Source organism: Anser brachyrhynchus, assembly GCF_964034855.1.
Source record: "Anser brachyrhynchus genome assembly, chromosome: 7".
Taxonomy (NCBI): domain Eukaryota; kingdom Metazoa; phylum Chordata; class Aves; order Anseriformes; family Anatidae; genus Anser; species Anser brachyrhynchus.
In genome coordinates, this window is record NC_137701.1 from 18,472,090 (window position 1) to 18,497,674 (window position 25,585).

General features: G+C 37.6%; 1 protein-coding gene across 3 annotated transcripts in view; it reads left to right on the forward strand.

Moving 5' to 3' along the window:
• LOC308198026 (uncharacterized protein) overlaps positions 1-25,585 on the forward strand; it is a 424,888-nt gene that overhangs the window by 145,546 nt on the left and 253,757 nt on the right. Inside the window, exon 2 of one of the 3 annotated variants that reach the window (XM_080599551.1) lies at positions 4,668-4,810. The exons of the other annotated variants lie outside the window; for them this stretch is intronic. The gene's annotated coding sequence lies outside the window, so the exon portion shown is untranslated. The remainder of the gene's footprint in view (positions 1-4,667; positions 4,811-25,585) is intronic. 3 annotated transcript variants of the gene reach the window in all.

Below are 25,585 nucleotides of genomic sequence, written 5' to 3' on the forward strand. Positions count from 1 at the left end.
GATTAAGAATACTGCATTACTTTCCTTACTACAGTCTCTAGATATTTCCATGAATGAAATGTCATATATATTTACTAATATAATGAAAAAACTAAACTGATATATTTGTAAGAACTTATTGACATGTTGCTGAATTTAGTGGCATACATTGAGAAAGAAATTATCTGGAGTTAACAAGATTGTTTTAGTACTCAGATGACTGCATTTCCCTGTAAAATTTAATTAAATCAGTTAAGAGAAATACATGTTGATTAGTTCTCAGAAAAAATACCAACACTTTAATAGAAGCTAAAGAAGTGAGAATGCCAGAACAGAGGAGCTGTATGGAGAAGAGCTGGCTGGTATGTCATACGTATCAGAATTCTATGTAATACCACTAGTGCTTTCGATTTTCCGTCATGTTTCTATTAAGTCATGTTTCAATCAAGTCCTCAGCAGATTTTCTTTTATACTTGATATAAAGTTTGTTTTGTGTGCCAGGCATTTAGTCCTGCAGTAAGTCATACAATGTATGGGATGGAGGCCCAAACTGTGTTAGTGTTCTTCTCTCTTAACTTAGCTTCTTCCCTTGCTGATTAGGATTCAGCTGAGTGGTTGAAAGGTTGCTGAACCTCTTGCTGAAGAAGGTAGAAGATGTGTAGTTATCAACTGCTCTACTGGCCAAATGTATACCTGAGAATGTGATTCTGTTTAATATAAAAGTTTATGGCAAGCTGTGTTGTGGTGTTTTTTTTTGTTTGTTTGTTTTTGTTTGTTTGTTTTAATATCTGAAATGAGAATCTGTAAATAATACCACTTGGGAACTTAGTGTAGACTTGGGTTTATAACTTTAACCATCTTAAAAAGCAGATTCTTAGACCTATTATTTTATTACTGTTTGACTCATCCTCCTTTTAGTAGATTTGCAAAGTAATTAATAATGGTTTATAAATATGTCATTATGACTGTCACTAGTAGTGTGCTATCGTTTGTAATTTTGTAATGGCTTCTTGACTTCCCTTATTTCCACTCTGCACAACTAGGATGGGAAGATATTTTGTTTTCTATTCACTTACCACTTTAATATCGAAATAACTTTTTAATTTAACTTGTAAATTATAGATGATTTTTACATATTTGTCACATGCTACCTATATCATTTCACCATGTAAGTAGTGCCAGAGCCTTCCCTGTGAAGCATCTACATCCAAGGTCTGTGCAGCACTAAGGTTTTAAGGCAGGTAGGCATGCTGAACTGTATTTCTCTCTAGTGGTTCTGGCAGAGGTTGCTATGGATGCTAGCTCTGGAAATAGATGCTTTGGATGCCAATGGAAAGAAAGGGGGGATTCTATAAATTTAAGGTCTATATTTACAATCTTTGCATTTGCTTCCACAGTGTTACAATATTTATATGTTTAAATTAGTGTACTCTCCATACATATGGTCTTTTCTGCTGTATATCTAGATCTATCAGATGTTTTTTAGTGTTCTATTTAAAAACTAAAGCCATAGTACATAGCAATAAGCTGATGACAGGCTAAGCCTATAGCGACAGCTCTTTCTGACCATTCAATTCAGCCCAGTAATATAGCTTATGCTGAATTGCCTCATACGGCTTGGTATCCTGCACACACACACACACAAAAAAGTACACTGGTTTAGTGAAATATTTGGGGTTAACAACTTGCATCCCAATTCTGCAGTACTTGGAGTCAGTGGAAGTACTGCCAGAAGGAGGATTGCACAGTCAGGCTTTGTATGAAACAACTAAGAAAACTATAAAATTAATAGGATAATAGATTACTAATAGTATGCTATGGTATATAATTTTGAGGTAGCTCTTAAAACATAAACCTTTTTATGTGACTCAAGTAATGTCTATCTTGTGCACCTTAATCTGTAGCTGCAATAATGACTACACAGGCTTTAATATGCCTTTTATCAGTACTTTGATTTCATGGGTTCTGGTTAGCTGTTTTATTCAATATGCCCCAAGTCTTCCAACAGAACAATTGGGAGCATCAAATTGAACTACTAGGAGCCAGAGTCAAGGCAAACCAAAGGACAGTGGTGTCCTTTTTGCAATGGATATCATATCTTTGGAAATTTTTACCAGAGCATGTAGTAGATACTTAGAGTTTACAGTGGCTAAAAAAGAGGGTGGAGTGGTTCATGGGAGAGAGGTGCATAGTTGGTTAGTAAATGCATAAGAACCACCTCTGATTGTTCCCAGGCTGAGAATAGCAGGAAACAGGAGAATATGAGAGGGAAGTATTTTTCCCTCTTCATATTCCACAGACATCTGCCTTGGAGACAGTGAAATACTAGCTGGACCCACTGAGCTGAAGCAGTATGCCTGTCTTGAAACACACTGGAGCTCTAATAATTACATCTTTATATAGCAACATGCTAGTAGTTTTTCTGGTGTACAAAGTGAAAATAAAATCTATCTGCCTTATTGTAACCTGGATTTGGTATATTTAAGTAATTTTCTCACTGAGTTTTACAAGATGATAAACTTACAGATGGAAATTCTTTTAAGCAATAAATACCATGCATGCTGTCACGCCTAGAAGTACAAATAAAGCCAATAGGATGTTAAAAACAGTTGAAGTGCATTCCTTCTCTACCTGGTTCTCTCAGATGAAACTGTCTGCTATCAGTTTGGGCGTACGGTGTTTGACCCCTGCTTGTACATATAAATGAAATAGAGCTCCTATCACTTAGTCACTATGCACTGGATGACAAATTTGTCTACAGCAGTTGACCTGAAAAGTGGAGGCTTAACCTTACATGGAAGCCTCTGAAGTTCTGTGCGTCTGCTTTATCTCTGTAAACATTCTCCAGTCTTTCCCCATCTTGTTCATTACAGACAAGGCTCCTGGGACTGTATGGTTGCAGACCTATTCTCTGAATTTTATATTCTGTTACACTTTTCTTAATTTTGTGTTTTCCTGTGATGTGGCTCTGGAGGAAAAGGATGGAGTAACATCCACGTTACGTTGCTTGGGTTTACGCTATTTTTTTTACTGAGTCCAACATACATGTTTTGTTGTTGCTGTTTTTTAATTTAATATAATTTAGGATATGCATTCTATGTGTATGTTTTTTATCACACTACAGCATTTGCATCGTTACAATTCTTTAAGATTTTTCCATCAGTATGTAATATAGGTAATAAACTGTACTACCAAGTAATGCCCTGTTTAAAGAGAAAGTTGCAAGAATAATACTTAGAAATGATATGTATACACATTAACTTTTACTGATCCTGATATCCACACAGAGGTACAAGAAATCACCTCCAGGGTGGGAATACAAAGGCTGAATAGCATTGATGGACATTCTATTAAATTTCCTGCATATGGAATTAGCATGTTATCCGTTCTGATTTTGCATCACAGTGAAGAGAAAGTGAACAGAAAAACAACTTATGGAGTCAGTGTCTTAAACCTCTAACCTTAAACGTTCACAAAAAGAAATATCATTTCTCCTTGTGCTTTCTAAAATTCCGCATTGCGTATAGAAATGCAATTGCAATAGCACATTTTGAGGATATGGAAATTCATGGACAATTCACAGATAATTCTTTTGTAAATTGGGAGCATTTACTGAACACATCCTAGGAGAACACATGTTTTACACCTAGAATATTATTTACCCAAATGTTTTCCATTCACCTGGGCCAAGGAGATGGGAGTGTGATCTAATGTTTTCTTTTAGTTCAACTGTGTATTTGCAAGTTTAGAAATAAGACACTCCCAATTTCACAGTTAAATAAAGAGATTGCATGTTAGTACCTTTCTTATATTTATTCAAGAGAAAGTATTTTTCCTCCATCTGTTTTCTCATTGTATGCTTTAGATAGTTCTTGGGCCTTGGGCAACACTTGAAAATACATACCATGAGCTGAAAGCAAAGGATTCCAAGGTGGACAGTTGAAGAAACTTTGCTCATTTTGATCAGGTTCCTGACAAATTTCTAAACTTCCATTGCTCTCTAATATGGGAAAAGGTCATCCCTATCTGTTTCTGCAGCTGCTTGTCCAAATTTACAGGGAGAGTAAACAGACTCAAAGTTATGTTCTTCGGGTCAATTATAGTAGATCTTTCCACAAGACTGTGATGGGGAGTTGGACTGGGGACTTGACTGCTAATCTTAGAGTTCCTTTGCTCCTGTATGCTGCACTAAGTAGATCATGAGCAGCTTGGGAAAAACATAGCTGAATTTCTTCTTCAGCTTTTCATTTCTGTGGAAGATGGAAAATATATCTCTTAGAGGGGAGCAGTCCTGTTCTTCCTATGTGTGCTTATGACTATTTAGCACGTTTATTAGTGTGATTTATGTGTGTATAATGTAAGAGGAAAAGACTGTCTGTACTACATTAGATCAAGGGCCTGTTTTGCCCAGTATCTTGTCTGTGCCTGAGGAAGACCAGAAGGAAAAATCAAGCATGCAGTGATACTTCCCAGAATTTCTTGAAGAATTCCCTGAGCTATAGCTTGACATCTTCCATGAGCGTAACATTCTTTCTGAATGCATGCAAACATTCTGCAACCATGACATAACCAGGAATAATTGCATGTAAAATACCAACATATTGGTTTTACTAAGAAATGACTTAGCTACTGCAGAAGGTTTGGGCTTTCAAAACAATAATACAGTTCTGAATTTTGACCCCATTTAGAAAGTTCTGATGTGTCTTCTTGAAGACTATGAACTGAAGGTTCAAAGACCCTCTGGAAGCTGGAATTGATCCTGTATCCACAGAGACTCAGGCTTCCTGTTTGCTTTTCAACTTGACAAGTCACTTCAATGACTTTCAGCAAGGTAAAGTAGAAGGAAGATAATATTAGAAATCCCCCTCCATCTCTCCCTCCTTGCAGGCACAAACCCTTTCCTGAGAAACAAATTTTCTCAACTTCATCTAGAAGGGATCAAACACCTTCTGCTGTTCCCAGGCATTGTTAATTGTTGTTAATTTCCAACACCTCATTAACTATTTGCTATTAAAGATGTGAGGCAAATGCCCTTCACACATGGATAGTCACAAGAATTGACCATTAATAACTACAGAAAATGTTTTACTTTTTTAGTAGAAAGGGAGCTTGTATGAAAGTCACTTTGTTTGCCGGAAAAGCCTGATGCAGCGTCAGGGTGTCATTTCATAGAGCTGGGTATGATCAATGCTTTTGTGTGGAAAAGACACAAAATGCAAGGAACAGTGGTAAAACTGGAGTTGATGTAATGGACAAAAAATAGTGGTTAGAAGTAACCACCTTCCCTCTGCATCACTTCTCATTTAACTTATTTTATAAAACAATAATTTTGATTTAGTAAATACTGACAATGCTTCCAATTTGTGCAAAGGTTCAGTCTTATGGAAAACACATAGTAAACTTTATCTTTTAATATCCAAAGGAGTATGTTACGTTAGTATTCTTATGATGTTAAGACTGAAAAGCCTCAGTCAGGACTGAGACTACATAATATTAGCAAAAGCAGGAGTAGAAGAGAGCCTGCAATCAAGGAACTTCCAGCATAGATAGACAAGTGGATGATGGGAGCTTGAAAATTCTTCAGAAGTCTGAATGTGTTTCCTAATGTAATGGTCAGGGAATTGACCTGTATCCTAGGAGCTGGAAAAGGATGCTCATTATTTTCATAACAGTAGCTAACAGAAAAGGAATTTCCTCTGTCCCTTCCCAGGCATCTGTTTTCAAAGCTGAGCCTAACAGAATCATTTCCACAACAGCAAGGCTTGGATTTCTTTGACAAACTTTTGCCTAAATCTAGAGGTAGTGTACAATATTTTTTTCACTCTTGGCTTTGACTTGTGGGTCTGCTTTACCATGACCATGCAGCTGTTGTCAGAAGTCCATCAGATGTATGTTGTGGGATTTGCTTGTCTTTAACTGTTGGTAACAGATACTCAGGTGAGAGGGCAAGCTTTGAGGCTGTTACTTCCCTCATTTCTCTCTTCTGGAAAAGGTGCCATCAAGATCGTATTAAAATATAACCAACCATTTAGTGGGTATATTCTTTCTCTTTCTCTTTTTACCTCTGTCAGGTTTCACTTTTATCGGGAACGTTTGGTTACTCACTGCACAGATGTTTGGTAATGACAGCTCTGTTGTTGGCTTAAAGTCAGTATTAGATTATAGCCCGAAAACCAGAATTGGATTACAGGCTGGTCATCTTTCACTGCTCTAGCTGAAGGGGCTGTGTGACTGCCAAAGATGGGCAGTAACTTCTTCCAGTGCTGCAGCCAAGTCCAAGTAGGGATGTGAATCAAAGCCTTCATTTGCCATTGTTCACAAGCTGGTATATTTGCTTCAATTAAATTTTTTTAAAAGTATTTATATTAATATGTGAGGCCATGAATTGCAGCAGCTGGGAAGTTTACACACCACCCCTCTGTGCCTCTGTTATGGGCTCCACACGTACTTCAGGGAGTGGGTGGGTTGCAGTTTCAATAATTTCTACAGAGTAGTAATTTCTTTAGCTGCTGCAGCTTATTCCAAAAGGGACTGTGAAGCTGAGCCAACAGGTCATCTGGGCAAAGACTGAAGAAACCTGTCTCTTTAAGCCAAGTTACTTATAGAAAGAGTTCCATAAACTGTCCATTGCACAGGAAATCTGAAGCGGAGCCAGGAAACGTATCCATGTCTTCTGAGCCACATTACACCTTCTTAATACCAGAGCTATCTTCCAAAGCCAGGCTTGAATGCAATGAATTGAGCCAGAATTTAAAATTCTCTGACATCCAGCTTACAAACTGGTCAGTGTAGGGGAGTGCAGACTGCTCCAAAGCTGTTACTGCAGTCTCTGCATGCTGCAGAAGCTCCCGTTCTCTCCCCTGAGAGGAGGATGGAGTTTCATGATGATGTTGGACTCAGCTAATTAGGATAGTACCTAAGTAGTACTACTTTTGTCTTTTGTTTCCCTGTTCAGTGATGTGAAATAATAAAGAAAATAACACAGACTTAAATCTGCTCTTCTCTAAAGACTCCTGTGCATATAATTTATATAAACAGAGAGATTTTAAGGCTCAAAAGGGCCATTAGATCTTCTGTTTATTTCTATAGGTCATAGAATTTCAATTCTCCCAGCATTGCCTCACACCTCTTACTGGGCCAGAGGATCTTTTTGATAGGTCTTCAGCCTTGTTTTGGACTTGGTATTGTGACTTAAACTAAGGAGTATGGAATGCAAACTCAGAGAGAGCTACATTAAAACTCTGATCTATATCCTATAGTCTCATCTTTAGAGTTTCACTTTAGAATAGAGGAACCTTCCCAGGAAGTATTTTCATGCCAGGTCTGCATTTGTTTTGGAAGAGCTAAAGTATAATGAAGTACCTGACTTAAGACTTTACAAGATAAGAGTGCCTGGTTGGTGCTAAAGCTTCATTTTTAATTAATTTAATTATTATGGGCATTGCTCTCTGAGTTGCGATCAGGAGCAGAGACAGGACAGATAAGGCACATGCACTCTGCCCTGAAAACTGACAAACTAGCATAGCTGAGCAGTCAGTAATACTGGAGACAGATCTCTTTCAGACACTAGTTCAAGCTAAATTTATTCCCAGTCACCTCCAAGAAAGACTCACTAAAAATGGAATGCACTGCAGTGGTATATGACTTTTAAAAGTTTATAATCTATGTGCACACAGGTTACTGTCAGGAGGTAGTAAGTAGGAAAGGGAAAAGAATATAGCTGTACTCTACACATGTGCATTCCAACATGCCAACATAGATATGAGTACTCATATGTGTATAAATAATAATTACATATTACAGTATTTATTACCGTGGATTTTAGATTTAATCAGACAAAATCCCAGATCAAATGGGTTTAATAAACTAGAGAAAACGAAACCCAGCAAAGCCATGAAACTGTACGGACATTCACTTTAAAACATTTTGATAGAAAAGCTTCGTATTTGGTTTGAAAATTAATTTTGTGATCCCAGTTTGGTTGTGGATATTCTGTGCTAATTTTCTTGTTGTTGTTTTTTGTTTTCATAATGACCAACCCATACTCCTTAGAGTTTACTTCACCTCTATTGCAATGCAGTTTCTTTGGGAAGGAGGCAATGGACCATTATTTTGTACAGTGGCCCTAAATACTCTGATATATTACTTTGGTATAATCAATGTATGGGAAATATAGTCATGAGGTTTTTGGTTTTCTAAGCTATTATAAATTGTATTAGAAACTGAATTGGTCCTTGGCTCCTGTAAAGTTGATAAAAAATTAATATTAGGCAGTCCTGAGCCTGAAATATATGTTTATTTTGACTTCCTGAGCTTGGGACATATAGGTGATGTACTCCTTTATCAGAGAGTGGTAGAAAATCTTGCACTTCTAAATGGAAGAGAATCCAAGAGCAAGAAACACTTTAGGAAAAAGGAAAGTAGTAGCTTCCTGGAGGTGAGGCACAGCAACTAAATGTTTAAATGGAGAAATTTGCATATGCAAATACAATAGCTGTGTCTGCAAACAGAATACAGAAAAGTGTGTGTCTGTAAAGTAAATGTAATGAGAAGCTTGGTTGAGATAGACCAAAACTTTATTTCTTATTGTTCTGTGGATATGTTCGTTTTTATTTTGGGGTGTGTTTACCTTTAATCCAACCAGAGAGGGTGAAGTCTGTTTTTTAATTATCAGTATAACATTTTAAAATTCTTTAGTTGTAAGCAACCAACTTTTTCCACTGCAAAATAAAAGCAGAAATCTTGCAAACAGTGTATTTATCTCTCTTCAGGGGCTAGGGGTTAATATCCAATAGCTCATAACATCTTTATTATAATGCATTTATAATGATTTACTGGAATGATTCTGTAGCTAAGTATCTAATGTCAAAGACTAGATTTGCCATGGTAGAAAATGTCGTATCCTTGGGTAGCTCTAGGGAAAATAAGGCCACAGCCAATGCTTTCTGTGTAATTCTACAAACTGTAATAAGGATAGGGGTAATTGCATTAATGTCAATTAAGCTATTAATAATGCCCATCTTGTCATTCCTAAATATAGCAGTCACTCATACACATTACTGTCGCCTGTAAAGACTGTACATAAATGAGATCATGGCTTATTTATGCTTTGAAATCTGGCTGATAGCCAGTCTTGTATCTCTTGTATAACACTACGACAATGATTATTTTGGAGAGAAGCAACCTATGGTACTTGAAGAGGCCATGTCTTATAACTGTGATGCTGATCACCCCATGCTAAATACACAGCTCCTATATAATTTACAGACCCCCCTAAATGCCAGAAGGGCACTCTGTGTCACTTGCATTCATGCCAGATGAACCTTTGTCGTGACTGACCAGAAAGATCTTTAGAATATGGACTATGTTATTTTGGCTGTATTTGTGAAAGAAAATTCTGTCTCTAATCCTATTTAGAGAGTTTTAATTTTTCTTAAGCAGGATTGTCACTAGACATTTTAAAGACAGAAACGTGGATTCGTGCAAGTGAAGATGTAATTGCCATAAAACATGCACAGCTCTTTATTTAAACAGTTGCTGGGAATTGGTGCAATAGTTTCACAAAAATGAATGGGTAGTTTTTGTGTTGTTTGATTCTTCAGAGATGGTGGTCAAATGTTCAACATAATCAGTTACAGGGCATAGCCAACCATCATTAGCAGGTTGTAGGGGTTATTAAAGGGGTCACTCTCAGAATTGGGCTGTCTTCAGGGAAGAGGAGTAGCAAATGTGAGAGGAACCATTCAGTCAGAGCTCGTGACAAACGGCAGTCCTAGGCCAGTTCCCACAGGAAGAGAAAGAAAAGTACCGTGATCTTCCTACATTAAGGAGCAGGAAAGAAGGCAACAGATGATGTGTATGCATCAAGGGTGAGAGGGCAAAGGGAAGCGAGAATGAGACTGGAATTGTTTGTGAACACCTCTGATATTCTAATGCTGTTTAGCCCCATACCATCTCCAGAGAGCCCTGGATACGTCTGTAGTAGGTGAAGTCATTTTTGTAATAAAGTTGGCTGTGGCTCTAGGTCATAAATCATTGGTGCTGGTGCTAAAAATTATTATACATTTCTCTCTTACCTCACACTCTCTTTCTATTAATACTTTGATTTGGATGAAAATTTTTACTGAATACAAAGGCAGGAAGAGTGAATAATTCTTTCATCCCTGTACAGAAGAATACATTTACATATGACTACTTAGGATTGTTTTCAAAAGTGCGACATTCTGTTTTCTTCTACAATAGGAAAATATAATTCCAATGAACCTGCTACAATTTCCATCTTATTTTAACTGACTTCCTACCACAAGGTTGTAATGAGTCTACAGCTGCTGTGAGTGGTAGTCTTTAGGGGGACTGCCCACTGCAAGTTTGTATCCTGCAGAACTGAAACTTACTCCTGACTCAGCTTTCATTTATTCTTTCTGTACTCATTTATTCCTTATTCCATTGGAGTAAAACTGTTCCCAGTATTTCACTGTAATATAAAACAAAATAAACTGGCATCTCTGCAATTATTAGCATTTTAAGAACCATTCAGTGCACTGATACCTCCTTGTCTGTCTTTCTCGCTTTTGAGTCAGAACTTTATCACCTTTGTTAACTAGGCATATTTGAAACAGCTGTTTAAACCATCTTCCCCCATTTTAATTTCTTTCATAACTTCTCTGTATAAGTACAGGTACAGTAAAAAATGGCTTCTCCCTTTAAATAAGGGTCCGAGGCAGAATGAGAATGAATGTTGTCATATGAAGTGCATTTCAAATGTAATAAAGCAGAAAGGAGTTCCTGGCCCCTGTGTCAGTTGTAAGAGGGTACATAGTGTGATCGCTATAGCTCAGTGGCTGCAAAGCAGAAAATGAAGATTGTAAAAACGTCACATAAAGAAAAAATGCACAGTGGATTCGTTTTGCGATGCTCATAATTCAGTAATGCCTTTAAGTAGCTAGAAGAAATATAATAAATGTTTTTCCACAACATTGATCATACTGTATCAGAGGAAATATTAGTGTGCAGGGAGCCATGATTATGCTGGTAGTAATTCTCAGTGCAGAAAACTCCTAGAAGATGGGACCCTTTATAGGCTGAACTTTTATTGGCTGCAGTTATTTACTTTTAAGAATACGCCTAATACACTGTCCTATAGCTAAATATTTTTGTGAAAACTCAAACCAGCAACTGTCAGTAAATCAGAAACCCTGCTACCATTTTATAGAATTTATATTTTTCCTGTGGACACTCCGATATGTTCTGAGATACAAAAAATGACCAATTGACCATGTAAAAATGGAAGAACAGTTGTAAAACATTTTATTTTTTTTCTTTTGTATTCTAAAATCTGGTTTGGTCAGGCAGGTTTATTGTTCATGGTCCCATCAAACTCTTTCCTGTAAGTATAAAGTATCCTTAAGAAATTTAATACCATGTTAGATTAGGCAATATAATAAAGTACATGGTTATATGAAGGTTATAAGCAAACATACATGGACTGCTATGGGCTTCTTATTTACCATACTGAAAACCCCACCATAAGTCACCAAAGCATGTTTGGTGTTTGAAATTTCAAGAGGAGAATGCGAGTATTGATTCCTAATGCCGGTCTCTTGCTCCTCAAGGTGGCAGGACCTGGTAGTGCTGGGGAGAGGCCCCTGCGGGAAGGGGCTGGCCTCCCAAACAACCAGCACCTCTGGCTGATGGCAGATGGGGTCCTGGCCCCCGCCCAGCCATGCCTTGCTCCAGTGATGGCACATGGAGTGCCTGAGCTCAAGCAAGAAAATGTAGGTTGAGATGAGGAAAGTGGAGGGTACCAAAATGTTCTTCCATGGCTGCAGAGATGGCCCTTCCCCTGCCCTGGAGGGGAGATGAGGCTGAATGTGATGATATGCAGAGGTCTAGTGTGCCAAAGAGCACGTTACTGGACTCTGGTCTCTGAAATAGCCTGATCTCTCTAGAGAAGGCACTAAAATATTCTTGCTCATTTATCATTAGGCTCTTCTTCAAAGGAATGGTTGAACGTGGTCATAACATTAAGCAAATAACTATGCCTATGTACTTCCAAAGTAGTGCTCACAAGCCTAAAGCAGCACTCCTGCAACATGATGTGCTGGTCTGAGGCCTAAATGAGCAAGTTTTCTGTGCTGATCATTGGCTCAAGCCCTACCGAGCATCTGGCCTTTGAAGATAGGGATTTGTTTTGCTTCGTTGATAGATGTTTTAGGCAAGAGTTTGATGCAATTGCTTCCCTGAGCAGATGATCCCTCAGTCTTCAAACTTCAACTGTTTTTATTGTTTGGTTAGTTGGTTTTGTTTTCCCTAAAACACACTCTATGGTTTCTCAGATTTTTTTTTTCTCATTTTGAATAAAAAAGACCAACCCTCTTTATCTGTAATGGCCTTGTAGCTTGGGTAGAGACTAAAGGTCAGTCCTGCTTGATCTGTTCCTTGGCTGTACCAGTGCTTTGTGACAGGATGGTGGCAAGCTGTTTCAACTTGCCATGTTTTACTTTATCCATCCTTGAAGTGATTAAAATAATTGGTACATCTGCCAGGAGTTATCACATGGGATTTAAATAGTTAAAGACCTTTGGCAGGTTGTGTCAAAAGCAGGAAATTGTGCAAGGTTGAGAACTGTTAAATGCACAGATTCTGTTGTGAATCATCATAGACCTTTTATAAAGCAATGGGAGGTATTTACTGCTCTTTACAAATGAATTGCTATAATAACACCTTTTTCTGCATGGTTCTATATGAAATACATGCATCCATATTGGTTGGGAGAGTGTTTATCTTCATATGAGCATTACATAGAAGAATTTTAAATGTGACAGTCAAGCATTATCTAATTACGAAGTACAGCTGTTGGTATCATTTGAAAGTCAGTGCCATACAGGGAAAGGAGGGATGGTTTAGGGTCCTAAACTAGCATTCCTAAATTGTAATTGTTCCCAAGATGAGTCATGGGAAGTCCTGCTTCAGAGGTGAACTCATGCTGCAGGTAAGCCATAATCTGGTCAGAACGCTGGGCAGTTCTGCGCACTCTGAACGCTTCCTAGGCCTGAAGCTCAGCTCACTCCCTGCCATGAAGCAAGCCCGGCCCCTGCGCACACACGCACCCCAACTCTGAAAAGAGCAGTCTGAGGGGTTGTGCTGTCAAATGTGCCCCTGGATAAGTGAGAGGAGTTTATAACAACTCAGGCTGTACTGCACTGGTGCTCATTTAATCTGAATGCAGCTTTCTGCCTTTCAGGGAAAAAAAAAAAAAAGTATTTATTTGTTTTATTTTAAATAGTAATTTTGCTGTATTCCAGTGGAATATACATGTGTGAGTAGGCCGAAGTGCCACTGGATGGCACTGTTGCACATATCTGGCGGTAAAAATCTTACCTCTTAAAACCCATTTTGAAAATGGGGTTTGGGGCAGTTCAGCATACCTGTCAGTATCTGATTACCGAGGGCACAAGCAGCACCAGAACACTACACTCACGCTCCTAGGCAGGAGGCATCAAAAGCTGTTTGTTAACATGCGACTCTGATATTGCCAACTCTTCTGGTAGCTGTCCTAGCACTCGCATATTCTCTCACTGCAAAAAGGAGCACACGTTTTATAACAGATTGACTTGATTATTTTACAGAAAATGAAATACCAGTGAGAATGAATATTTTAGTTCCTCTACATACCCCTGTGTGTGCACATGAAGAGAGAGGAAGTTAACTTTAGACTGACTCATTGTCAGTGGGGCCTACTTTAAAACCAACTAGAGCAAACCAATTTCATTTTCATTAAAAATAACAATGGGATTTGTCATTTTGCAAATAATTTGCTCTTATAAATCTTTTTACTTCTTTTGTTTCAAAGCATAGGTGAAGGTTTACATTTAACTTGTTTGGCCATTTTATTTGTATCTTAAGAAAATTGGCTATGGTATCTTAAGAAATAAAAATAGGAAGATTTTTTTCCCCTTGGTTCTAGAACAATCACAAGGCATATATTGTCCTTGTCGTTCAATTCAGTCCTTAGCTTCTGTTTTCTCGTGCTTCTATGAGAATTTGCATTTGCTACTGAAAACAAGAGTTTTCTTTTAATTGTATTGAGAAATTGCACATTGGTATGAATTCAGCTGGACCTCTGTCTTTTTCTTTTCCCTTGTCTTTTTCTTTTTCTTGAATGTTAGAGTACATAAATTGTAGAAGAGGCCTAAATTTGAGCTTTGGGATTTCTTTCTGTTCATGTAAATTATCACAAAATTATGTTGCCTGCCATCTATGGGATGCTTTGATCCAAAATTTCAGTCATTGTTTCCACATTTAGGGGCTGGAATGAACATCAAAGAAATGGGTGTACTGAATTTACTGAATGCCAAAGCAGTACAATAACATGCAAAGGATATAAGCAAATCCCAAGGGCAAAATGTGCTGCCAAATCTTGCACATAATAGAAGCTCTAAAGTGACAGTCTATCTTTGACAAATGCATAATCATATCAATGCCAAGGGAAGGAACTAGCATGCTGAAAGGTGAATAAAAGGGTTGGGAACAATTTGCTGCATTTACACGTTTCCTCGGTGTATTTTCACACAACAAGAGAACAGATTAGACAAATGCATTAGGTAATCATTGGAGAACACTGTAAACCTGCTAAGTTTTTTTTTAGTAACCTGAATCTTTCCTGGGCTTACGATTATTTGAAAACAAAACATGGTTAGAAACAATTCATATACTGAAGAAAAAAATACTAGCCATGAAGAATGTAAAAAATGGTTTATACTTTCTTCCTTTAACAAGTTCACATTCAATGCCCATATGGTACTTGCAATATGCTGCTCTCTTTCCTGGTTGATGGATTCCTAAATGCTTCAAATAGTCACAGAGGAAAGTTAAGGTTTCCATATGTATTCACCAGTTTTTCCACCACTGTGGACTAACAGGATAATTTAAATGGGTGCTATAATGTAAAAACATGAGAATCACTGCACAAAAACCACCAACTTAACTTGTAAAAATCTGAAACCTACTTGTTAAATTCATTTTATTTTCCTTTATTGTAAATAAACAAAACCCAAAGCAAATAATAGCTGTAAATCCTTTAACAAAAAACTTCATTTCCTAGTACACAGAACACTTAGCAGAGGGTAGTCTCAGGTTATTTAGCATATCCTAGTGTGTTCTGGAGTATAGAGGGTTTTTTCCAAGCCTGCACGTTAATGTTCAGCAGAGGGAGTTTTGACAGAGGCCTGCTGAAGTGTGGAGCTCCTGCTGCAGCCAGCAGAATATTCAGAAGGAAGTTGTGCTGTAATAAAACTTCAAAGTGAAAGCTGCAGAGGACCTGTTCTTCCCCCATTAGTTTTCTGCCCCATCTCTGGCAGCTGAATAGTCACCTCCTGTTTTCACATGGCAAGAAAACTGCCCATCTTGACTCCTCCCGTTAGGTGACTGAAAGCATGGCTGCCACATGCCAAGAACGCTGCTCAGGCGGTAGGTACATATCCATCCAGCCAGCAATTTGGCCGGCTGTTGGCCATATTCTGGTCGTATCATAAAAAAGGCTATTTGATCTTTGACAAAGAGAGTGCCAGCCTTCTGCAGGAAAAAGCGACATATTCTTACCTGAGCTGTAGTTTCTGTACTCCAGATACAAAGGTCTAAGGAACAGTTTAATAGGTCTAGGCAGGGTAACATTCCTTCTGCTCAGTGACTGAGGAAAACTCTTCTGACTGGCATAGGGCTATGTTGAGAGTGGAGGGAGTGTTTCCATTGCCTAATTATGTGGATTTTCAGTTGCTGTTGGCTTCGGGGCAGCCCATTAACACCTCAGGGTGCACCATAACTTAGTTACTTGGGCTCTTGAAGCATCCCCTGGAGGCACATACATGGTTTAAAGCTGCCTCTGTCTTGCTCTTCCTCCCCCTTTTCCCTTCCACCCTGAAACTACAGGTTTTCTACTATGCTTTGGTGAAGTGCAGCAAATAATGTAATTCTTTATACATATAACATCCTGGTTTGTGCAAGCAATTAGGAAACTGAATGCCGTGCCCAGATGGGGACCTGATCCTGTATGCCTTGGCTCCGGTCCTGCATTAGATTTGTAGGGAGTGCGACCTACATTCTCTTCCAAAGAAGGCTGGGTAGGAAAAGACATCTGGTTTGGATTGTGGTTGCTGGTAAAATCTCTTATGAAGCAGGGAAAAGAGCTGCAAGTGGTCAGGCAGAGATGCATCTGTTATCATAAGACAGGACACATACAATCACTGCTGAAGAAAACAGACAAATAGGTAAGATATAAGATAAGCTAGTTTAGGTATTGTCCAGCAGTGAAGGAGGAAATGTCTAATCTAGTGCATTTTGCAGGCAAATAGTGTCTGACCCCATGCCAGCCACCTGCTAACATTGAGAGTAGACCTGTTCCAACCCCAGTAAGATTGAGTGCCACAGTGGTAATGAAATAAAAGCCAAAACTGTCAAGAAATGTGAGGTTCATGGACAGGCAGCAACTTTACCTAAAGGGGAAAAAAGCTGCTTGCAAATAAGTCCCATCACTTTCAGTACAGAGTTAATAACTCCTTACTGTACCTAAAGACATACTGCTTCCCAGAAATCTGGGTCAAAGTGTCACTAAGATATTTCTGCAACTCATCTGCCTCATTGATCTCTATTGCATCCTCCTCTTCCATCACAAAGATACTGCTGGAAGTGATGCTGGGCAGATCAAAAGATCTGCAGATAGGGGATGCAGATATGGAGATTAGAAACTCAGGTGGGACTACCATGAAACCTCCCATGCCTATGACATCAGTGGGATATTAGTTTACCTTGACGGTTAGTGATATCCTGTATATCACTAGGTGCAAGGCAAACACTGAGCCTACTGAAAAAGAAAAAACAGAATAGTCATCTGCTTACCTGTAAAGAATGGCTTTGATCTAAGAGTTAGAGGGTGCACTGTCACAACCCCCTACACAAAAATAAACACCACCAACTTGCACAAGTGTCAAAAGACTACAAGTAATAGAGAGCTATTTGTTCATAATAAAGTCACAACAAGAACAAGAAGCAAATCTGTAGGTCAGTCATGAGTATATTTAATATTCATACCAAAGGAAAAAGTATATAGACTAAATATGAAAACCTGAAAAAGTTAATAATTATCATGATTATAGCTGAAATGGCAGAACAGAGACATGGTGGGAGAATTCATATGGCTGGAATATTAATATAAAGGATACAGATTGTTCAGGAAGGACAGGCAGGGTAAAAGCAAGGAAGTATATTGTGCTCTGATGTCTAAAATGAAGCTCAAAGCATATGCATGATGATAAAGAAGAAACAGACATGGGCAATCTCCCAGTTAGGATCTACTACAAAGCTTTAAATCTGGAAGATCAAGTGAAGGATGTTTTTTATAAATAGCAGAATCTTCTAAGACTCTATACTCCATGGGACTTATCTCCCCCACTGTTGGTAAATGAACACCGTGAAGTGCTGGCCAGCAAACTTTTGGTTGTTGCTAGTTAAAAAAGGAAGAATGGAAGGTGAATCAGTGTTGCAAATGAGTCTTTTTTTTTTCTTTCTTTTTTTTTTCTCCCCTAGCGGCTGTTTTCCAATTTTTAACAGGCTTCCTCAGACATTCACTTACTGGCTTTCTCTTGGCCTAAGGTAAACTTCAGGATCTTCTGTAATTGTTGAACAGGTCCTAAGCATCTTCTGTGGTCTGAATTAGCAGGGAATTCACCTTCTCTAGCAGTGTTCTGAATAACGAAAATACAGGGACCATGTTTAAAGCTCAGTAAAGATCAGGCTCATTTTAATCCTAATTCAGCTTAGCTGCAGAGTCCCTTTGTTTGGGCTTTTAATTCAGGGCCAAACTTCTCTTATTTTTTACCTTCATCAGATAAATTATTCTTGTCAGACCCATAACTGAACCAGGCCTCTCAGCCAGGACTAGATGAGTCACAACACATCTTTCTCAATTTGCCAGTTGGGGCCCTATTCCACATTACTTCATTTTTCTGCTCATAATTGCAGGCTGCCTTCATGAATACTGTACACAGTGGTCCTGGGTGCACACTGTAACTGTGCCTTGACTTTTTAAAGTCCTGAAAGGTGCTGTGTCTCAGAGAGACAAGGGATGGAATTCATTGTAAGGCAGTTGATGTCAAGTTCCTGTTTCACTCAGTCAAGTAATGTTTGTTTCTGATTTTCATGGCCATTGAAAGGACCTGAGCAAATGTTCATTATTTACCTCTCTGTGGATGTTAAGGAACTGAGGTCTGGGGAAGATACATAAAAAATGACACTATTCCATTGCAGAACATCGAGGGCAACTTCATTTAAGTAATGTGATTGTGATAGAACTCACAATGTAGAGGAAGAGAAGCTAAAGCAGCAAAAGTAGGATAGTCCTCAGGAAGAGAAACTCTGCTGAATATAGACAATTGCAAAGCTCCAGAGAAAAGGAAATAGGGTGTTGTGACAGTGGAAATATTCTGTACCTGTATTAGATCAGACTACTAAATGCATCAACTGTGGCAGCTGGCTAGTGTAATTAATACCAGTTTAAAAAGGATAAAACATCAGCTTAGGATAAAATAAGGTCAGGATAAATGTTTTAATATATTTTTGACACTTCTTAATTATCCCAGAATGAAGTTCATCATGGTCACCTCAGATTTGCCAGTAATTGTTTTGGAGGACATAGGGAACACCAATGAGAAAGATTGCAAAAAGTCAAATGTAATGCCAGTTCCTTCAGAAAGTGAGAAATGGAGCAAAAGAATTCTGGTCAGCCACATACATGTTTATCCAAAGATTTTTTTCCATGATTCATAGTGAATTTTTAAGCACCAAAAGACGACAAAGAAATAAGTAGCAACCAATATGAATTTGTGAAATTCACCACTTGGCAAATAGGAATTTGTCAGGAACTAATCATATTAAATCAACTTCAGTTCCTGTTAATACAGGTTAACTGGCCACAAAGAAAGTGGAAAAGTGATAGGGAACAGATACTCTGACTGTACTGTTTGACACTTTTCTTACATGACAGTCTTGAACAATCTTAGTACAGCTTAAGGTCTGAGCTTGTATACTGTGTCAGGTTTTGTGAAACCAAGCTCCTGAAAAGGCACAAATAAGTTAGAGAGTCCAAGGGAGAAAAACCAGGTCACAACAACATGACATATATGAAAAATTGGAAGAGGTGTATCGTATTTATTTCTTTAGAATAAAGAAGACTGATGGACTATAAGAACAGTATTTGATTTTATTTACAACAGCCTTTTACAGGAATTATTTATTCACTCTGGTGGATAAAACAAAGTTGCTCTGGCAAATTCAAATCAGGCCTTAAGAAAAAGCTTTCTGACTATAAAGATGGCAAAACACTGATTTTTTGAGAAGTCTGTGGAGTCTTCATCACTGGAAGTGTTTAAGAATGAGTTTAAGAGGAACATCTGTCATAAGTTAAACCTGGCTGGAGAGAAGGGAGAGACCTCCCAAGGGTGTCTTATTTTCCAGTGATTCCTAAGGGTGTCTTGTTTGCCAGTGATTCCCAGAAACGTGAAGTCAAATGCCTGTAAACTGCGATTTCTGTGCCATCCAAGGTAGGGGATGTATTCACAGTACAAGCACAGCACATGCTTTACCTACCACGTGTAGTGGCAGAGACTAAGTTGATATGCCATTGGATTAGAAGCTGAAGTGTCCAGCCAGGATCCCTGGTTTGCTTTGTTTTCACTCATAATAACTAACATTGTCACCTCTGCTGCAGTCAAACTTACCCATGTGTGATTCTCCTGTGGCATTCACATATCTTTGAAATACAGCTTAGTTTTAAACTTCCCTTTTTACTAGATCCTTTACCATCCTTATGTTTTCCCCATTCATTTGCACTGCAGCCTTCTAGAGCTGATAGTGGGTAATGATGGAATTTAGCTTTGCAGAAAGTCTTGCAAAAATATATATTTTTGAATTGTGATTAGAGTTTTCAGGGTCCCAGGTAAATTAGAGCATTTGGCTTTTTCCTGTTTCAGAACTTATTATTGAAGTATCTAAATGTTCAAGAACATAAAAATGTACAAATGGGTGTTAGTTGGATGGATGTAGTAAGATTTTTCTAGCATGAAAAGCACAGTATTTATGAGTTAATTTAATCAGAGAAGAAAAATATTGAGTAGGTGACGAAGTAAAAATGATGACTCTGTATTATGTTTTTGCCATGCAGCTGAACAAACACATTCAATGACAGACTTTGGCAGGAGCTGCAAAGATGTTCTTGACAATGGCATGAATAAATATTAGGTGCTGTACACAATTCACTGCATTCCAGGCCTTGAGCAAAACCAGGTGAGCTTTGCCTGGAAAATGTGGAAGAAACAATGTAAGCATGTCGGGAAAATGTAAACATCTACAGTATTCTCCCCAGCTGCTTTGCTGTAACGTTTTCATTTGCATCAGCAACAACTCTGTCATTTTTTATCTGCTCTACTTTCATTGCACTTCTAGGAATCAATTAAAATCCCAGCTGCTTTAGAGTTCATGGCAGGCACTTCAAGAATATTGCCTAAATAAAGGACTTTATACCTGCTAAACAGAATATCATGATCAGGTTTCATTTCCATTGCTGCAACTGGTTTACAAAAATATAAAGGAAAACAAACACTTTGAGGTGCTCGGTGGTCAATACAGAAGCAGAATGGATGTCTCCTAATAATTTAAGGTGAAGAAGGGAAAACAGAGAGGGGCTATTCCACGTGCATGTGGGCTGGATGTGTGAGACAAAAGCCTAACAATATATCTATTAAAAGAATGAGTATGGCAGCATGGAGGAGAATTTCCTTGTACTGATTATTTTTTCTTCAAAGCTTGTTTACAGCAGTAATCTTTTTCCAGACCCTACAGCAGTATTGGTAGCTCAAGCACAGCTGACTGTTTGTTAAGGAGAAAAGATAGATGGGAACATTCTGCCGTAGTTCTCTACTCTTCATTCTGGCTCCATTGAGTAGAATTAAATTCAAGGTTGGTCTTCTCACATCTTCAGTATTTGAAGGGGTGGGGTGGTACCAAGAGTTCTGCTTTAAGCTGCCCAGCCTATAGCTCCCCTCCTCACTTGTTCCCCCTATTTTGTGGGGGATGTGAGGGTTTGTGAGGATGTATATACGCTTCATGGATTTCCAAAAGAACTGGGCCTAGCATATTTTGTTGTGCCTTTTATTTTTTTTTACTAAAAAAAAAAAGCAAACAAACAAAACAAAATAAAACAACAACAAAAAAAATGGGGAAAAAATGAAAATCCGTCTGGTGATTTTGGCTGTTTCTCCCTTGTTCCTTTCAGAAGTAAAACCAAATCCTTAAAACACACACAGAGAAGAGCGCAAACTGCATATAATGTCATACTGGTAAAAATTCTAAAGATTGTGTATTTGTATGTAATCTTGAGATTTCAAGTTAGTAGATGCATAATAAAGAAGGACTAAAAATAGGTCTCTTCAATCTAGAAAAGTTTGGGTAGATGAGGATTTGTGCTCTGTTGCTATATGCAATTATAATTTCATGTTTGAACATGAGCCATTTGACTTTCTCTTCTAATTTTGTAGAGATGGTTGATTTACTCTAAATGAACAATATACCTGTTGTATGATATCTGTTCCTTAGTTGTTTTCTGTTATTATTAAACAAGTTGGACAGTAACTGTCTGTCTCAAAAGGACCCCAAAAGGCAGATCAGGAGACATCCTGATCTGTTTGCAATTGGCTATTTCATGGGGAGAGTGGAGAGTTTGTGAGATGATTTCATCAGGCCATTATTATACCTATTAGAACTATTTCCAAATACCTGTCACTATGCAAAGTTCTTCCAGACTCTTTCTGTCTCACCTATCAACCTATATGGACTTGTTTTCAGGTACGCTTGACATGCCTTTTTTTGAAAAGACGTGCATATTTTGGGAATTCTAGTGTAAATTATATTTTTTGAGAAAAGCTTGAAAATTTGTGCCCCAGAATTATTATCAGTTAATATAATGTTTGCTTCATAATAATATTTGTTACATTAACTCCGTCTAGAGGAATATTTGCATCGTATCTCCCTAGGCTCTTGGTAACAGAGAGAGCAGTCGGGGAACATCAACAGCATATGTATGGCACGTGTGATTGTCAGAAGTGTGTATTCAAGCCACCTTTTCTGAGATATTTTACATTTCACCTGTCTGTTTTGTGCAGTGGTAGGTCTAAGCATACTTAATCTGAAAGAATTCTTCCATAAGAGGGGACTTCTGATGTTGAGTCCCATTTTTAGACATAGTTTGGTGCATCCTGAGACTTCAGAAACTTTATATAAAGTCTGATGTTCATCTTGCATCTGCATAAGCACTTCATTTTCCTTTGTCCAGGATCTCCTGTTTTAGACTCCATTGAGCCACTGTTGTTATTCTAGTTAGATTGGATATTAGGCTAGGGTATGTATGTGTGCACTTTTTCAGACTGGTGTGTCTAGATACATAGCAGGCAGATTACTGGAGCGAAGCTTTCCTTGTTTCTGAACTCTTTGTGAATGATTCCTACCATAAGATACTGATTTTCACCTAGCCTTCAAAACATGTTCTTTGATTATTCTATTTTATTTTTTTTCAGTGTATCAATGGTACATCAAGGGCAGGGGAAATTTACATGCTAAGAGAAGTGCAGGATATAGAACTGTGAGAGTTTCTCTATGACTGTTTTTTGAATACGGTATGAAGGCACAAGTGGATATCAGCTCCTCAGATGTGAATAAAGTCATGTGCAAAGAACATGTAGGGTCACTATTGTGAACCAGCCCCAGAAAAAACACTAGAAGGTTTCCGTACTTGAATTTTGGAGCACAGGTCGCTATCCTATTTTACAAATGTTAAATATAATACGATGAAACATCATTCAAGAAAAGAACAGCAAGATATCACTAGCAGGTGAGCCAGTCCCAAACCCTGACTATTGACTTGCAGAACTTTGCCTTTATTACATAGTTTTTAATTGCAGGTCTTTATCCAGAGAGGTAAATTTTTGAACTAATAAAGCTACAGTTTAGCATATGAATGTTTTCAGGGGTGTAGTCTGTTCTCAGTGTTAAACTGGTATCAATTTTTATTGATGTTAATGAAGCTGTGTTGGAGAATTAAAGGGTATGCAGACTGAGTGAATAGGCACAACTCTGAATTGACTTAAATGCCAGGTATGTGAGCACTTTGGTTAGATGAGATACAAATACGCTCAAGACTTGAAGGTTGCAAGGGATAGTTTCTCAATTTTTTTGTGATACTTACATCTAACCATGAAATCCACTTGTTCAAATAGACACTGCTTGACAATCATCTGCTTTTCTTTTTTTTTTTTTTTTGTATATCTCCCATGACAACACTTAAATAAATCTAGTAGGAAAATAGATGTTTTGTGTTTATTCTTATTTATTTATTTATTCTTCTGATTATATAACTAGACTCAATTGATTTTCTCAATGGAGAAAATAATTGTTAGATATTTATTCATCAACTATCACAGAGCAATTTCAGAAAGCCCTTATAAACAGATATTTGAATAGTTTTAGATACTGTATCTGCAGGTACATAACTTTTTCCAGTGGAATAGCCTTTTTTTTGAAAGATTGTGAAAGTTAAGTCTTGATTTCATGGCAAGATATTTAAAACTATAATGAATACTTGTAATGAAGCATGCTCCTTTGATTAACTCTGCTGCTGATTGGGATTTAAGTCTCATTACATTGCCAATGTAAAGTTCTTGACTCTGCATGCCTCCTCCTTATTTCTACAGAATTAAAGAAATGGTTTGATCACTGAAAATACCAGAACAAATGGTGATTCCATGTTCAGATCTTTGCTTTTTCTATACATTTTTGTGTATAAGGATTTTGTTGAGTAAATTATTGCTTACAGTCAATAAACTGATTATACTTTAGAGTTAATTTGAGCTCATATTTACAAAACTCATATAGAAACAATTGTTTTGTAGACACTACTCAGGAATTTTATATACACAAGCAGTGCTAATGACTTTACAGTTATTAGCTTATAATATACATCTGATCACAGTACTGGGAGAACTCTCTCTTCATATCTCTCTTGTATACTTCAATAAGTATACAAGCAAATTAGACCTCATAGCTGTCAGCTGTATGAACGGAGGAGGAATGTTGGAGATATGCAAACAATTTCTGATTACATTATTACTTCAATTCTTCTTTAAGGATTTTAGTCAGAAAAAAATATTCTGTGTTACATTTAGTATTAAATAGATTAAAAAGAAATTATAATTTCCAGAACAGAAAATTTACAAGTCTGCCTATCCCCAGTTTCATAAGTTCCTGTAATGGTGCAGACTCACAAACCATAGAACAAAGCTCTTCAACTCACTGAGCTACTGTACAGTTTCTTGGCAACTGATGATAAACAGACATTGCTTGTTAGGAAATCTTTCTTCCTTTTTCTTTTTCTTATTTTAGTTGTAATCTGGAATGAAAACCAATGCTGTCATCATACAGACTCCAAAAACAACAACTACTAATAAAATAATATTTATAATATAATTTGGGATGTGGTATTGCGTTAAGCTTTAAGGCTTAGCCAGATTGGAGCAAAAGGTGGAACATAAGTTTTCCAACTCCAAGCAACCATGGTAAAAAAAAAAAAAAAAAAATCATACTCATACTCCAGGCTTTACCTCTCTCGCCTCTTTCCTGCACATTTTCTCCTGGATGAGAACAAAAGCTGCTTTTTAAACTTAAGTCCTTTGAAACTACTGTCATGCACTGCAATATGAAACCCTATGATAGCTTTGGACCTCCATCTAAGATCCTTGTAGATTTGATTAACAGAGAAAGGAAGTGTGACTTCTTGTTTGAACCAAAGGCAGGGACACTAGCCTTTATGAAAGATGGAACAAGCTGAATTGGAATTTAAAATAATAAAAAAAAAAAGTTTATGAACCATCCAACTCCTCATGTAAAACTGAAAGACACTGACAGTCAAGCGCAACCAATGCATATTGACAGATTAAAAAGAGGGAATCTGACATTTGAGTGAAATAGCAATGCTTGATAAAAAATAAGCCCTACAGACAGAAGTGATGACCAACTTCAAATTCAGATTCTAGGAAATTGTTTTATCATCAGATATTTTAGCAAAGCAAAACAGGCAACAAAAGACGCAGGCGGACACTAAGAATGACAACAAAAACAGGACTCCTTGGGGCAGAGAACTGAGTGAAGGCCAGATTAGAAAAATGTGTGCAAACAGAGTGTTCTTACTCTGCTGATTTTGCACAAGTTTTTCATAAGCATGACTGTCCAGAACAATATATCTTAATAGTATCATCTTCTCCCTTTAAAAGAAGCAATCCTACAGGTTCCTAAATATCAGACAATTTTATCTACGATTTTTTGTCATTGGGAGAATTTCAACCACGTTGTGTGTCTGGACACCATTAGTTTAAAAATTTCACTGGAATTTAATGTTGGTGATTTTTTGTTCCTTTTAAAAGACGTTGATGCAATAATCAATAAAATGTTAACTCCTATGGAGTTTCCTACAAGAAGACTAGATATTTAAAAATATGGCAAAATATGGATT